Consider the following 13719-nt stretch of genomic DNA (forward strand, 5'->3'; position numbering starts at 1 on the left):
TTATTTTCAACCCATTATTTCCTACTTTTTTAAAATTCGTTATGAGTTTTAAAAAAGTAAATAAGAAATATTGGTTTCAAAAGTAATGGTTTGAAAATGTCAAACCGTTACATATGGATTGAATTTTAGTTTTATACGTAGGATAAATATCTTCTAAGTAAAATTTGTAATCAATCAACGTTTTATTCGTAAAATTTATTAAATTTTAACAAAAAAGACGTTTATTATTTAAATTAAAAATGACATGTTTATTATTTTAATTAAATAATATGACAAAGGCAATATAAATTCAAAATAATAATAATAATAATTTAAAACATATTTAATGTTAATGAGATTTATAAAGATGAATGTTTTTTGGATTTTTTTTTCCAGCCCTGAGAGCTCTCTTTAAATGGTCTCCTATTAATCGATCAACATTTTATTTAGGTAGTGTTTCTGTAGTCAGAGCAACCTACTAAGTAAAAAAGCTTAAACTAAGTTTATAATTTAGATTATCATCGATTTGACGTTATTATGTTTCAACTGTTAAAAAACAAAAACTTTTTTGAAAATTAATTAAATTAAACATAATATACTCATAATTCCAAACAAAATCTCATATATACATTATCTTTTTGTTTTAAAAGTGACGATTACCAAGTACTAATTGGGCACACAACGCCAATCCAACGTTAGATTAACGTTAATCCAACATTGAATTGAGGTCGTGCGTCCGCTGGGTACAGCCTTGTACAAGTAAGTAGTCTTAAACCGTCATTTTCCGTTTTTCCCACCTTGCTAAATTTAGCTGAGACCTACTTTAACTTGTCTCATCTAAAGCCTTGTTTATAATTTATGCTGGTGTATTGCCACTAACCTGTTTCAGTTGAATGAACTAAAAAAAATACAATAAAACAGAATTAAAATAATTTAAAATAAATAAGGCGACCAATAAACAATGTTGCTTTTTTTATTTACCTCGCTTATATTAGTGTAATTGAACAGTAGCTTTTTTCAAAATATTGTCTTCAGAAAATGCTGACAGAATAACGTATTTTAACAGAGCTAAACAAAAAATTGATATTTGATATTTAACAAAACATCACTTGTATTTACATAAACATTTAGCATTTACGTATCTTGCCATTAGATAAGATATTATAACAAAGCTATTGTAATAAGATAAGCATTTTAAAATTGCAAAAATTTATCTGAAAATATAAAGAAAATAGACAATATATTGTTTATGCCAAAAAAAGACTAAATTTTAATCAAAATGAACATTTATTATGAAATAATTGTAAAATAGCAAATCCTTTATCAACAGGTAAAGACTGGATCACAAAATTAGCTGTATTTTTAGTACAAACTCATTAAATTATTTCTCAAAAAATAAACACAAATGGATTTTGAACTTAAAATTATGTTAAATTTTTCCAAATCTTTTTTTCTGTAATATTCGCAAGTAAATAGAGAGACAGGTATATATACTTATCTCTTTTATCTATCTTACTTATCTCTTTTATCTATCTTACTTATCTCTTTTATCTATCTTACTTATCTCTTAACTAATACTTTTGTACATATGCTTATTTCTTAAAATAAAGGTGATTTTTTTGAACCATAAATTTTTTGTTACAATTTTGCTACAATTGCTGAAATCTTCAGAATTTGAACATACCTAATAGTCAATTCCCTTAGGATAGGTGTTGCACTTACAATCTTTAATAAACCAGCAACAAAATAAAACGTTTTTTACCTTGTGAACTTAAAATATTTTTTATGGCAATAATTTTAGAACAATTTTTTTGTTTCTATTGAAATTTTGTGTGATAATTTCTTAATTGTTCTTTGTTAAATTCATGTAAATAGATTGTATAAATGACTTTCAGATTTTCAGCTGTATTTTATAATGTAGCTTTTTTGTACCTTAAAATGCAGGTAAGAATTTTTAAAGAATTAAAAAAATTTATTTTAAATTATTATCTTGTTATTACAGTTATTTTTTTACAAGTATACAAGTTAAAGTATTTTTACAACTATTTTTGCAATGTACAGTATCGTACATGTCCTTATAAAAACTTAAAATCATTGTTTATACTGCAAGCTGTCACCTAATGCAGTAAGAGCAATACTCACAAATAAACTATCATGTTCTTTCTGGTAAAGATTCATGGCAAAGCACCCCAGTCTAACACAGAGACATGAGAACAAGGGAGATTTTCTATGAAACATGCTTTAAACTGCACTAGAGCCATGAGTGAAAACTATTCAAATGAGCAAACCAAAGAACTTAAAATAACAGATTTAATGAAGAACAGCAAAAAAAATTTCAGAAAGAGTGTAGTACGGTATAATAGATACTAAACGCATGTTTAATCATTATGAAACTTCCCAGTGTTGACAGAAGTGCAAGTGGGTTAGTGTTTTCTGGAAAAAGTGACATTTGCATTAAATGATCCACAAGAGCAGAGATTGTAGTACTACTCACCTAGTGTCTTGTGCTGGGGAAGTAGTTATTCACATGTAATATTATCAGGAAAAAGAATAACTACCAAAATGGCACCAAAATCCACAGTAGAAATGATTCCAAATTTGCTTATATCAACTACAGAAACTGAGTACAAGATCACAATTTTCTATTAAGTTTCTATAAAGTCTTCTATAGTACGTCAACAAAGAAAAATGTTGAGAGACCTGTGGTGGTATTAAAAGATGGTCACTCGTTAAGGTTTGATGTGAATATCCTTCATTATTGTTGTGAAAAACAAATGTCTTTTTGTTGTTCCTCCAGTCATAACAGGTGTAACAAATGTTGGATCAACTTAATCATAGTTTAGACCATCATTATTGTCAATGTAAATCAAAAATATTCTTTAGTATAATGACAATCGATCATTCTGGCAGGGCTCAAATTAAGCCTATCATGATTGCTTACATTCTTAAAAGTAAAGAATGCTTTTGTCTGAGGTTTTTATTAGGGGTCATAAATACATCACCTAAATTTAACTTTTAAATAGATATACGATCATTTGCTCTCTTGCATGAAGATTTTTATTAAACAAAAAGCACTTTTGAATTTTAATTACTTTAAATCTCTGCTTGGAAGCCAATAATATCCTACTTTTATTTTAAAGGCAATTTCTCCATAAAATTTTATTTTTTAATTTTTTAATTTTTAATTCCTTCATAAAATTTTATTTTTAAAATTTTTTATTTTGTCAGTAATATGTGGATATTTATTTATTTACATGTAAATAGTTTCTATATAAAAGAAAATTTAACAAACATATTATAATCATGCCAATCTGGTTCAGTCTTTTAGTTTCAGAATCTAGTTCAAATAATTCTCTCAACTGTAGTAAAACTGAACTGGTTATATATATATATATATATGTATATATATATATATATATATATATATATATATATATATATATATATATATATATATATATATATATATATATATATATAAAACCAGTATCAAAGTATACATACATATATATACTTCGATAGTGCAAAAACATTAAAATACTTATTAATGAAGTTCTTTTGACAAATTAACACTGAAAAATACTATTTTTTTTAATTAAAAAAATGTCATTTTGTATATACAAGAATATATATAAAAGAGGGGGAGGAGGGGTACTGCCCACTACCCATAGCCAGATCTGGTGTTTTTATAATATATATTATTATAATTAATTATAATAATATAGATTATAAAAACACCAGATCTGGCTATACACTAAAAATTGTAAATTAATTATAATTTACAATTTTTAGTGTATTTATGTAATAGTGGGCTAGTATAATATAGATATAAAATCAGCCAGATCTGGCTATGGGTAGTGGGCTGTATAATATATATATATATACATATATATATATATATATATATATATATATATATATATATATATATATATATATATATATATATATATATATATATGTATATATATATATATATATGTATATATATGTATATATATATATATATATATATATATATATATATATATATATATATATATATATATATATATATATATATAGTATATATATATATATATATATATATATATATATATATATATATATATATATATATATATATATATATATATATATATAAAATGTAAATATAATATCTCATAGATATAATAACATATGAAATCAGGTCGCTTGGACAATTTCTATATTTATAAAAGATTCTTATTATTAGGTTTATAAAATGAGATGTAATGGTGTGTTTATTGTCATTATGTTAATACTTTTACTCAACGCGCTTCTCTACACAGCCCACACTGCAAATTGGTGTGGCTACAGCGCATGCTTTTCATTGTACAACGAATGTGTAGCTCATAATTTATTTGCTTGTGATTTATTAACAATCTGTCAATGTAATGTCATGGCAGGGGTTTTTCAATGCAGACATTCCTATTGACGGACCTATTCATAGGAATCATCAAGAATTTAGTAATAAACAATATGCTACTCTTAAAGTTGCTCCTGGCTGGGATAATAAAATATTTGGCATAAATGAAAAGAATTTTAAAGACGCTAAGACTGCTTGTATTGCTGAATCTGTTGCTATGGGAGCAGTTAGTGCATTTGAACCTGAACCTATTATTAATGCTGGTAAAGCTATTGTTAATGTTGCTAAAGTGATTCCTCATGTTCCTAGTGTTGTAAAAAATATGAGTCAATATAAATATTCTTTGTATAACAATATAAATATTCTTTGTATGGTCCTAAGCATTTATTTACTAATACTCAAAGGCGTTGGGATGAATTGAATATGGAATTAATGGGTAGATCTAAAGGTAGTTATGATATGGATGATTTATTCCCTGATTCTGTTTCTTCTACATCTTTTGATTCTTCAAGCGCCCCATCGCCCAAGTCTACTGAGTCTACTAATTTTCAGAAACTTCATCTCTCTCTTCATTCGATCCTGAGACTGACTGGAGAACAGATGCTGATTTTTATGATAAAGAAAAGTTAGTTGAGTGGGAGAAACAGCCTTTAGTTGCAAAACCTCGTATTAAATACGAGGTTTTGCAACTAAATCTGTCTCTCAAACTCATCTGTCGAATATAATCCTAAAGACATACCAGCTTATAAAGCTGCTGATTTAGCGCAGCAATTATCACTCAGACGTCCTACATTGTTACGTTATTTTTAAGATATTGCTTATCAATCTACTGGTAATACTTCTAGATCTAGACCTAAGCAAGAAGAGCTTGCGAAACGTATTGAACCTCAAGTTGATGCCTTTTCAGTAATTGGTGAAGTCAACTTGGAAAAAATTGCATCCAAAAAGAAAAAACGTTTGGCATCTGAGTGGTAGTCATATACATGGCAGAACAACCTCAAAACACAGAGCCCCCAGCCGCACCAGACTGTGCCTCTTCCTGGTTTTCAACATAATCAAACATATTTTGAAGAGCATACAACGTCTGAAGAATTTTATATTGGACTTGAACTTTCAGAGTCTACTATTCCTAATATTTATTATTTACCTGCAGAATTTCCTACTATTATGTTAAGTAGAGATAAATTTTTACCTCTTAGTCATTTGTTATATTTTGTACCAAAATCTATTAGTTGACAGATATTTGCTGTTAGAGTAGAGTATCAGCTGAAAGGTACAAGTGTTCAAGCTGTTCCTTTGGAGATGGCTAATATTGGTATGCATGTATTTAATGTAGATGGTAATCAAACTATACTAAATTGATATTATCCTTTTGCTGATAGTAGTGATTGTACACTTATGGTTGCTTTACAAGAAAATTCTAAAAAGAAAATTCCTTCTCCTATACCTACTGTTGTATTATTAGAAGATGCTGTATATTTTAATGGAGATGGTACTCGTTATGAAAACGTTATAAATACTTGTGATCCTTGTTTTATTAAAAAGAATGTTGCTGAACAGACTGTTTTTAGTGGTAGTTGGGTTAATGATGTTGGCTTACGTACGCATATTAATCATTTATTTTATGATCCTTACTAAGTATCTACTTTTATTTCTTCTAAACCTGCTACTGCTGTTGCTAAAAACGGTGTGTGGGTTAATTCTGATCAACCAAACGAAACATTTCAGAACATTGGAATATTATTAATGCTCCACAATTCAATTATGCTGATGGGTGGATGACATGCCCTGGTGAAGGTTTGAATCGATTATGGGAACAACATACTGTTTCTGAATCAACAAATAAAGATACTAAATATTCAACTGTATTTGATTGTGGTTTTAAAGCATTAGACGGTACATCATATAATGCTGGTACTATTGTGCCTATTGTTAGATCTGTAGCGTCTACTTTAGAAGATACAGCTCAAAAATATTTTGATGATTTCCCTTATTTTTTATGAAAATTGTTTCGATATTCATTGTATGCCTACATCTTTTCATGAATTTGATGGTAGTAAGTTTAAAGATCAATTTGATTATGAAGTTGCATCTGGGACAAAGTTGATTAATTGGGAGAATACTCAATATATTTACTTACCTTGGATTTCACCTTTTCAAGGGAACAAACCTATGAAGCCTTTATTTTTATGTTTTGATCCTGCTTATATTGGTAATACTGTTAAAAAATTTTGTTTATGTTATAATTTTACTATTGAAGGTTGTGGTAAAGAATGGAATTACAAGAAGCCTTTGCTTACACCTGATACGAAGAATAGAATAACACAATCTCAAATATATTTTGGAAAAGATGTTTTGCATCATAAAACTACAATGACTGATCCTTTTTTAACTAATAATCGCAAATTGTCAATTTACAATGGTGGTATTATAATGTTTATTCCTAAATATACTACAACGTTTTTGAATATCGTTCCTGCTGATGAAGATAAAGAGCTAATTAAAAAAAAAAAAAACATAAGCCTTATTAAATGTATTTCTTGTATTTTAATAAATTTACATTTGTTTGAATATTATTCTGTTTGTTTTTATTTAATAAATATTATAACTCATCCCCACAGCTTGCTAATAATAATTCTTCTTCATTATATATTCTTTTCAGTGGTGTTGCCATATTTATTGATAATTATGTCTTGGTCAATAATATAGTTTTTGTAATCTTCTTTACTGTATACTTTTTTTGTTATATTGTTATTATCTATGCATTCTGTTATTAGTTTCATCGATAAAACTTTAAATAATTTGTTTAATGTAGATATTGAGGTTTTTGTAGTATTTATAGCTGTTAAGATGTTTGAGTTTAATTTTAAAACTGCACTTTTTACATTGCACGCCATATCTTTGTCTGTATATTTGGTGACACCCTGGACATTTAAATTTTCATTCTCTAAATAAAGATCTGCATAGGGACTTATGGATAGTGTCGAGGGACTTACTATTGGTTGTTATTGCCAGCATGCCATGTGTGTGGAATTTTCCATCAAATTCTGTGTCTGGTCTACCGTCGGCATATTTGCACTTGACATGAGTGGCCTGTAGTACTGGTATATATTTGATTGTGTTTGTAAGAAAGTTGAACCAAGGGGTATTATTCTCTGGGCCTGTGTAGATGATGTGGTAGAGGTAGTACTTTCTTGTGTGTGATGGTTCTGAAAACACAAATCACTACTCGAATTAATATATTTATTTCAAATTATTGACAATTACAATTATTTATAAACATTCTTTTCAGATCTTGTGGTGTTCTGTAATGGTGTGTTGACTTTTATCAACTGTTTGTCTAGTAGTACAGCTAATGTTTGCCTCTTCATCCCTTTCAGTCAATGTAGTAACATTTTGTGAGTTTTGTTGTGCATCTTCATTGTTGATTGTTTCATTTCCTGATACATACTCATTGCTAACCAATAATTCTTTCCATAGTTCTTCATGTTCTTTTGGTATTATATTGTGGTATTCTGGTATAAACCTTTCCTTTTTCAGAGTTCGTGTTTCGGAGTTATAGAGTTGGAAGAGGGTTAAAACCACAAGTAGCCTCCTCATCTGTAGTGGCCTTCTTGGCCTTGGAAGGTGAATTACAATAAAAAAAAAAAAAAAAAACACCAAAGTTTTACCATAAAACATAGAAATGAGGTTGGCAATTTTTTGCCGACCTCAAACACTTTAATGTCGGCAGTTAGGTGGACATTGCCGAATGCCAACCCTAATTCAGAGGGCTGTGTGTATATATATATATATATATATATATATATATATATATATATATAACAGAATTAATTATTTTATAAAGTATTAAAGAGCTTATAAGCTAAATATAAATTCAATATTTGTTGTCCAACCTTTTTCTGAAATTTTATTTTTATGCGAAAATGAACCTAAAAAACAAACTTAGGTTCTAAAACTCACCAATATTTTATTGGACTACAAGATAAAAAAAAAAATTCAACTTTAGTATTGATTTGAATGTGTGGTGTCAGAAAGACACAAATCCCAAGAAAATATTGTGAAATATGTCATACCTTTTATGAAAATTTTGTTTGGATAGATCCAGCATTTGGAAAGTTACAACCTTCAATGGATAATCTTTAGAAATTATTAGAATTCATTGTTCAAGATTCATAAGGCAATTCTTTTAATATAGAAGTGATTGTTGAAAAAATTCACAACTATTATAAAAATGATAAGACTTTGTATATTTTTGACAATGTTGACAACAAACTTTGTTTTGTATACAATTTAAAATCCAAATCTTAAAGCATATGAAAATAAACAAAGCACAATTAAACGATAAAGCCATTGGATTACTGATAAGTTATTCTTTCATAAATCGTTTGGACGATGAAAAATATTCGATGCACGAACTGAAAAAGCTGTCGTATCGTCTAAATTTGTAAAGTTAAAGTTGAAAGAAAAGTGTTAATCCATAAATTGATGTAACGAGAATTTTTTTAAATAAGCGAGGTAAAATATCACACGGATTACGGAAAACATTTTGATTCTCATTTTCTTTGCACGTTTCGTTTATACGTCAAAAAAAAGAGTATTGAAAACCTGCCATTATAGAACGACTTCTATTGAAATAATATTAATTTGTAAAAGTTTATTTTAAGAAGCAATCCAAATATTAGAAGCTCTTCAAAATTTTAATGCAGAGACCTTTGGGAAAAATAATGGAGTCGTGATTGCAGGCCCGTCTTTGGGCCATCCCGGCCCACGAGAAAAATAACGCCATCCTCCTCAGGAAAAAAAAAAAAAAAATTAAAATATGTTTTTCAAATTGATTTTTTTTTTATGTAGGCCAATAAATACTACCGCATTAGACCATAAAACAAACAAGTAAATGTGTTAAGAAAGAGAAATCAGATTTTTTTCTTATCGGTTTTTCTCATCGATTTTTCTTAATGATTCTATGTATATGACATATATTTAAAACACTTCAGTAGGGTAAAACAAAATATTGACATTTGTAAAGAATAGATAGTTTTTATTTAAGTTACTTTCCGAAATGTTTAGGTTAGCAATTAAACCATAAACAAAATACTTTATAAGAATCATGGACAACAATTTTAACTATCTTCAGAGGGCATTAATGAAACTTGTTTAATCTTCCCCGTTACACGCTGCCCCGAATTGCCCTACATGCTAATAACAAATGTTTTGTTATCCCTAGTGTCAAAAATGCAGCAGACGAACTTTCTTTTTATATAAATTACTTTACAATTTACAAATTACTTTGTTCAAAATACTTGCTTTTTTTTTTTTTTTAATAAAAAAAAAATTCAAAATATAAGAACAGAATAAATTTAATAAATAGAATAAATTTTTTATATTTTAATAGTTTATTTAAAACCTTCTTTAATTAGTTAAAAAAAATTGAAACCTTGCTGGCTGGCCTCTCAAAACGCTCTGGCCCTGCAGCTGCTGCCTATGCTGAACACGGGTAAAGACTGGCATACATGATACAAAACATATTACCGCAACCTGTTTGTACTTTATGGGAAAATATAAATAAACATTAGAGATTTATTATTCTGTAGATAAATACAAACAGAAATTCTAGGTTCCCACCATTCATTTGCAATAAGAATAAAAAAAAGTATTGTAGTCCGTTTGAAGCAATAGCGTTGCTGAGGTTGATATCACCCAGTAAACTTTTGGTATCACCCCTCTAGACTAACAGATAAAAGGTGAAACTAAAAAAAGTCCTCTATATCTAGAATTTTCTAAAAAAAAAAGATACTTTAGAAAAGAAATTCTGACAAATTTTACTTTATATTCATTATTTTTATATTCATTGTCACCCCCTCTGTGTCACACATACACACACACACACGCACACACATACACACACGCACACACACACACACACACACACACACACACACACACACACATATATATATTCAAACTTCAAACATTTATATGATTTTACTTATGTCAAATGAGGATACTTTGCAAAAAATTGCGATAAATGGAGCCTTTGATTGTAACTTCCTAGTCTGTGATGAAAAATGTTCTTAAAATATTTTTGTAACTATTCTCAAATAAATTTATATTCATCGATAAATTCTAAATTTCATTCAATAATCTCTTAGCGTTCAAAAATTACGACCTTATAAAGTGTGTAACTCCCTTATAAAGTGTGTAACTCCCTTATAAAGTGTGTAACTCCCTTATAAAGTGTGTAACTCCCTTATAAAGTATGTAACTCCTTCAAATTTAGTTCAAACTTGATATAGTCATAATTTTTGAATGCTTATAGAGATTATTGAATAAAATTTAGAATTTATCGATAAACATAAATTTATTAAAAATGAGTGAAAACTTTTTTTCTGCAAAGCTTATTTGACCAGAGGTGGTCAAATAACCAGAGGCAAGTGGAGGTGGAACTTACCAGAGGTAAGCGAAGGTGGAAAAAGTAATAAAATTTTGTAGTCAAGTAAAAATACTGTTACTTGTGTGAAATTTCACTCAAGTACAAGAAATTATTATTTAAAAATTATTAAAAGCGTAAACAACATAATATTTCACAAAAATGTTCTTGAGGTTTCCACAATAAAATTACACACATGATAGGGAAGAAGTGGGACATCAGTTTATTTTCATTTTTTCACTTTTTTATAAAACGAAGAGAAACAACACTCCCTACTGGAAAAATTTACGTAATTTAATTCACAACTTATCTATTTTTATCTAATGCCATCATTTTCATCAATTATATTAGTAATTATTTTTTTAGTTATAATACTAAAATTTGAAAAGTATTATTTGTTAGTGCAGTTAATAGCACTGTTGTAAATCCAATTTCGTCAACTGAGCAGTCTTCATTCAAGTATTTCGTTGTTTCAACATCGTGATATAAGTAGTTCAAATGTAAAAATAAAATGTTGCCACCTGAAAAATAAAAAACAAAAATCCAAATTTACTAAAAGGTAATAGTACTTTTTTCTAGCAGTTTTCTGAGTAAAATCGTTACAGGTCAAAGAGTTTACTCAAGTAAAAGTAAAAAGTAGATCATCAAAAATGTACTCAGAGTAAACGTTTACCCTGAGTACATTTTGTACTGTTGAAAAAGTAACGCGGTAAAGTTACGTTACCGCGTTACTTTTTAACAGCCATTCTCAGGTAACAGACCTGTCGAATAAAAAACATAAACGATATGGTCTTCTTTTCAGTATCTATTTACAATTATTATATTTGAGTAGTATTTTTAAGTGTGTATTTTTAATATAAATAATACTATATTAAAATTTGTCATTATTTTACTCATTTTATCAGTTAAAGCAATTTATTTTCTTTGCGTTTGCAGAAACGTAGAGTTTTGCAGAAATTTCTCATTATATTTTGCAAAGATATGCGCACTATGCATATATGTAAAAAATGCTTTGAACGAATTTTTTTTTTCTTATAACAAGGAGAATCTAAAAAGGAATATCTTCAAAATAAAACCAATAATTGTGTAACTAGGATATATAGTTAATCAAAAACAACAAGTTAATTTTCATGTTTTTTCATAGTACTTTGTTTAAAATGTAAACATATCATATCTTTGTTTTAACATTTTCGTTTTAAATTTTCTTTTAAAATTCTTTTTAAAATTTTTTAGAAATTAAAAAAAAAATGAATTTTTTTGAAAATTTTTTTAAAAAATTCCTAAAGAAAGATTATAATTTAAAATGTAAGCGAGAAACGTTTTTAATGTCTTCGTAACTTCACCTAAAAATCACTGAAAAATATATGGAAACAATTTTATAAAATAGGCAACTTTTATTTAATTGCTAATACGCAATAAATTTTTTTACTCAGTAACGTTTATGATGTAAATGTAGCGAAGTACAATACTTTAAAAAAATATACTTTAGTAAAAGTATAAGTGCACTTTCTTTTCATTTAAAAAATACTTAAAAAGTAAAAACTCAAAAAAAAACTATTCAATTACAGTAACGCGATATATATATATATATATATATATATATATATATATATATATATATATATATATATATATATATAGATATGTATATATATAGATATGTATATATATCCTAGTTCTCTCTTCCGCGGTGCTCTTGACAAGACCATTAGGTCTTCTTGAGACAACTATAACAAAATTAAAAAGAAAAAAATCAGTCACCTCTGTCATAAATGTAATTTACTTTGTGTAGTCTGGAAGTTTCGGTCGATGATTAAAAAATATAAAACTAAGTTGTAAAGATAATATTTCCCTGGAGTACATCCAAGCAGAGTAGTAGCATTGTAACATAATAAATACAATCAGGGTCATTTGATAGCACTAGATCAAGCGTGTTATAGAAAAGTTGGTTTGGTGACAAACTGAGATAAGACACAATCATTGATAGTATCTAAAAAATGTTTGTTAAACTGCTTTCCACTTTTACATTGGCCACTCAAATTACTTCTAATTACATCCAAATTACTCCTAATTACCTAACCCTAACCCTTAGCCTTAATAATAGTGTTTAACTTCGATGTTTTTTTTAGGTTTAAAATTAAATTTCACAAAACCGACCAGCAGGCTGATAGAATGCTGAGAAATCTATCTGCATTTTTTTTTTGTATGTGATAAATTAAATTAAATAAACTAAGAAACAAGGAATAAATTTTTAGGTCAAAAATAGAACTTTACTCGCTGTCATTCAATTTGATGATCAAAGCAGAAGTATCATGGACATCTTGATGATGGAAGTAGAAGTATTTTGGACGTCGTGATGATGAAAGTAGAAGTGTTTTGGACGTCTTGATGATGAAAGCAGAAGTGTTTTGGACGTCATGATGATGGAAGTAGAAGTGTTTTGGATGTCTTGATGATGGAAGTAGAAGTGTTTTGGACGTCTTGATCATGAAAGTAGAAGTATTCTGGACGAAAGGACTTTAATTTGATTAGGTATATTACAGCAATGATATTTTTTTAGTTTGTCAATACTCGTGTGGAGCAAGTATTCTGGATCAGTATTCTCCATAAATTCGCTTGAAGATCGGATATATATATATATATATATATATATATATATATATATATATATATATATATATATATATATATATATATATATATATATATATATATATATATATATATATATATATATATATATGTATAAGAACCTCTTGAAGTTGATTTTATATGAGGTACCCTTCTAAGATTCTTAGAAGATTAATAAATATAGCCTATTTTGTTTATTTTCATAATTTAAAAAAATGGAAGGATAATATCAAAAACTTTCTATATTAACGATACCATTTTTTAAAAATATTATGCAACAAGTTTTAAAAAT

The 13719-nt window shown here is 27.5% G+C and overlaps 1 long non-coding RNA gene across 1 annotated transcript; it reads right to left on the reverse strand.

Annotated features, from left to right (window-relative positions):
- Positions 1-277: 277 nt before the first annotated feature.
- On the reverse strand, positions 278-8832 carry LOC136079944 (uncharacterized). The gene is made up of 3 exons (XR_010638332.1): positions 8443-8832; positions 961-1047; positions 278-877 (listed from the first exon to the last, which is right to left on the reverse strand). It is a non-coding gene; the product is annotated as an uncharacterized LOC136079944 (long non-coding RNA).
- Positions 8833-13719: the final 4887 nt, after the last annotated feature.

This window comes from Hydra vulgaris, chromosome 05 (genome assembly GCF_038396675.1).
Source record: "Hydra vulgaris chromosome 05, alternate assembly HydraT2T_AEP".
NCBI classification, from domain to species: Eukaryota; Metazoa; Cnidaria; class Hydrozoa; order Anthoathecata; family Hydridae; genus Hydra; species Hydra vulgaris.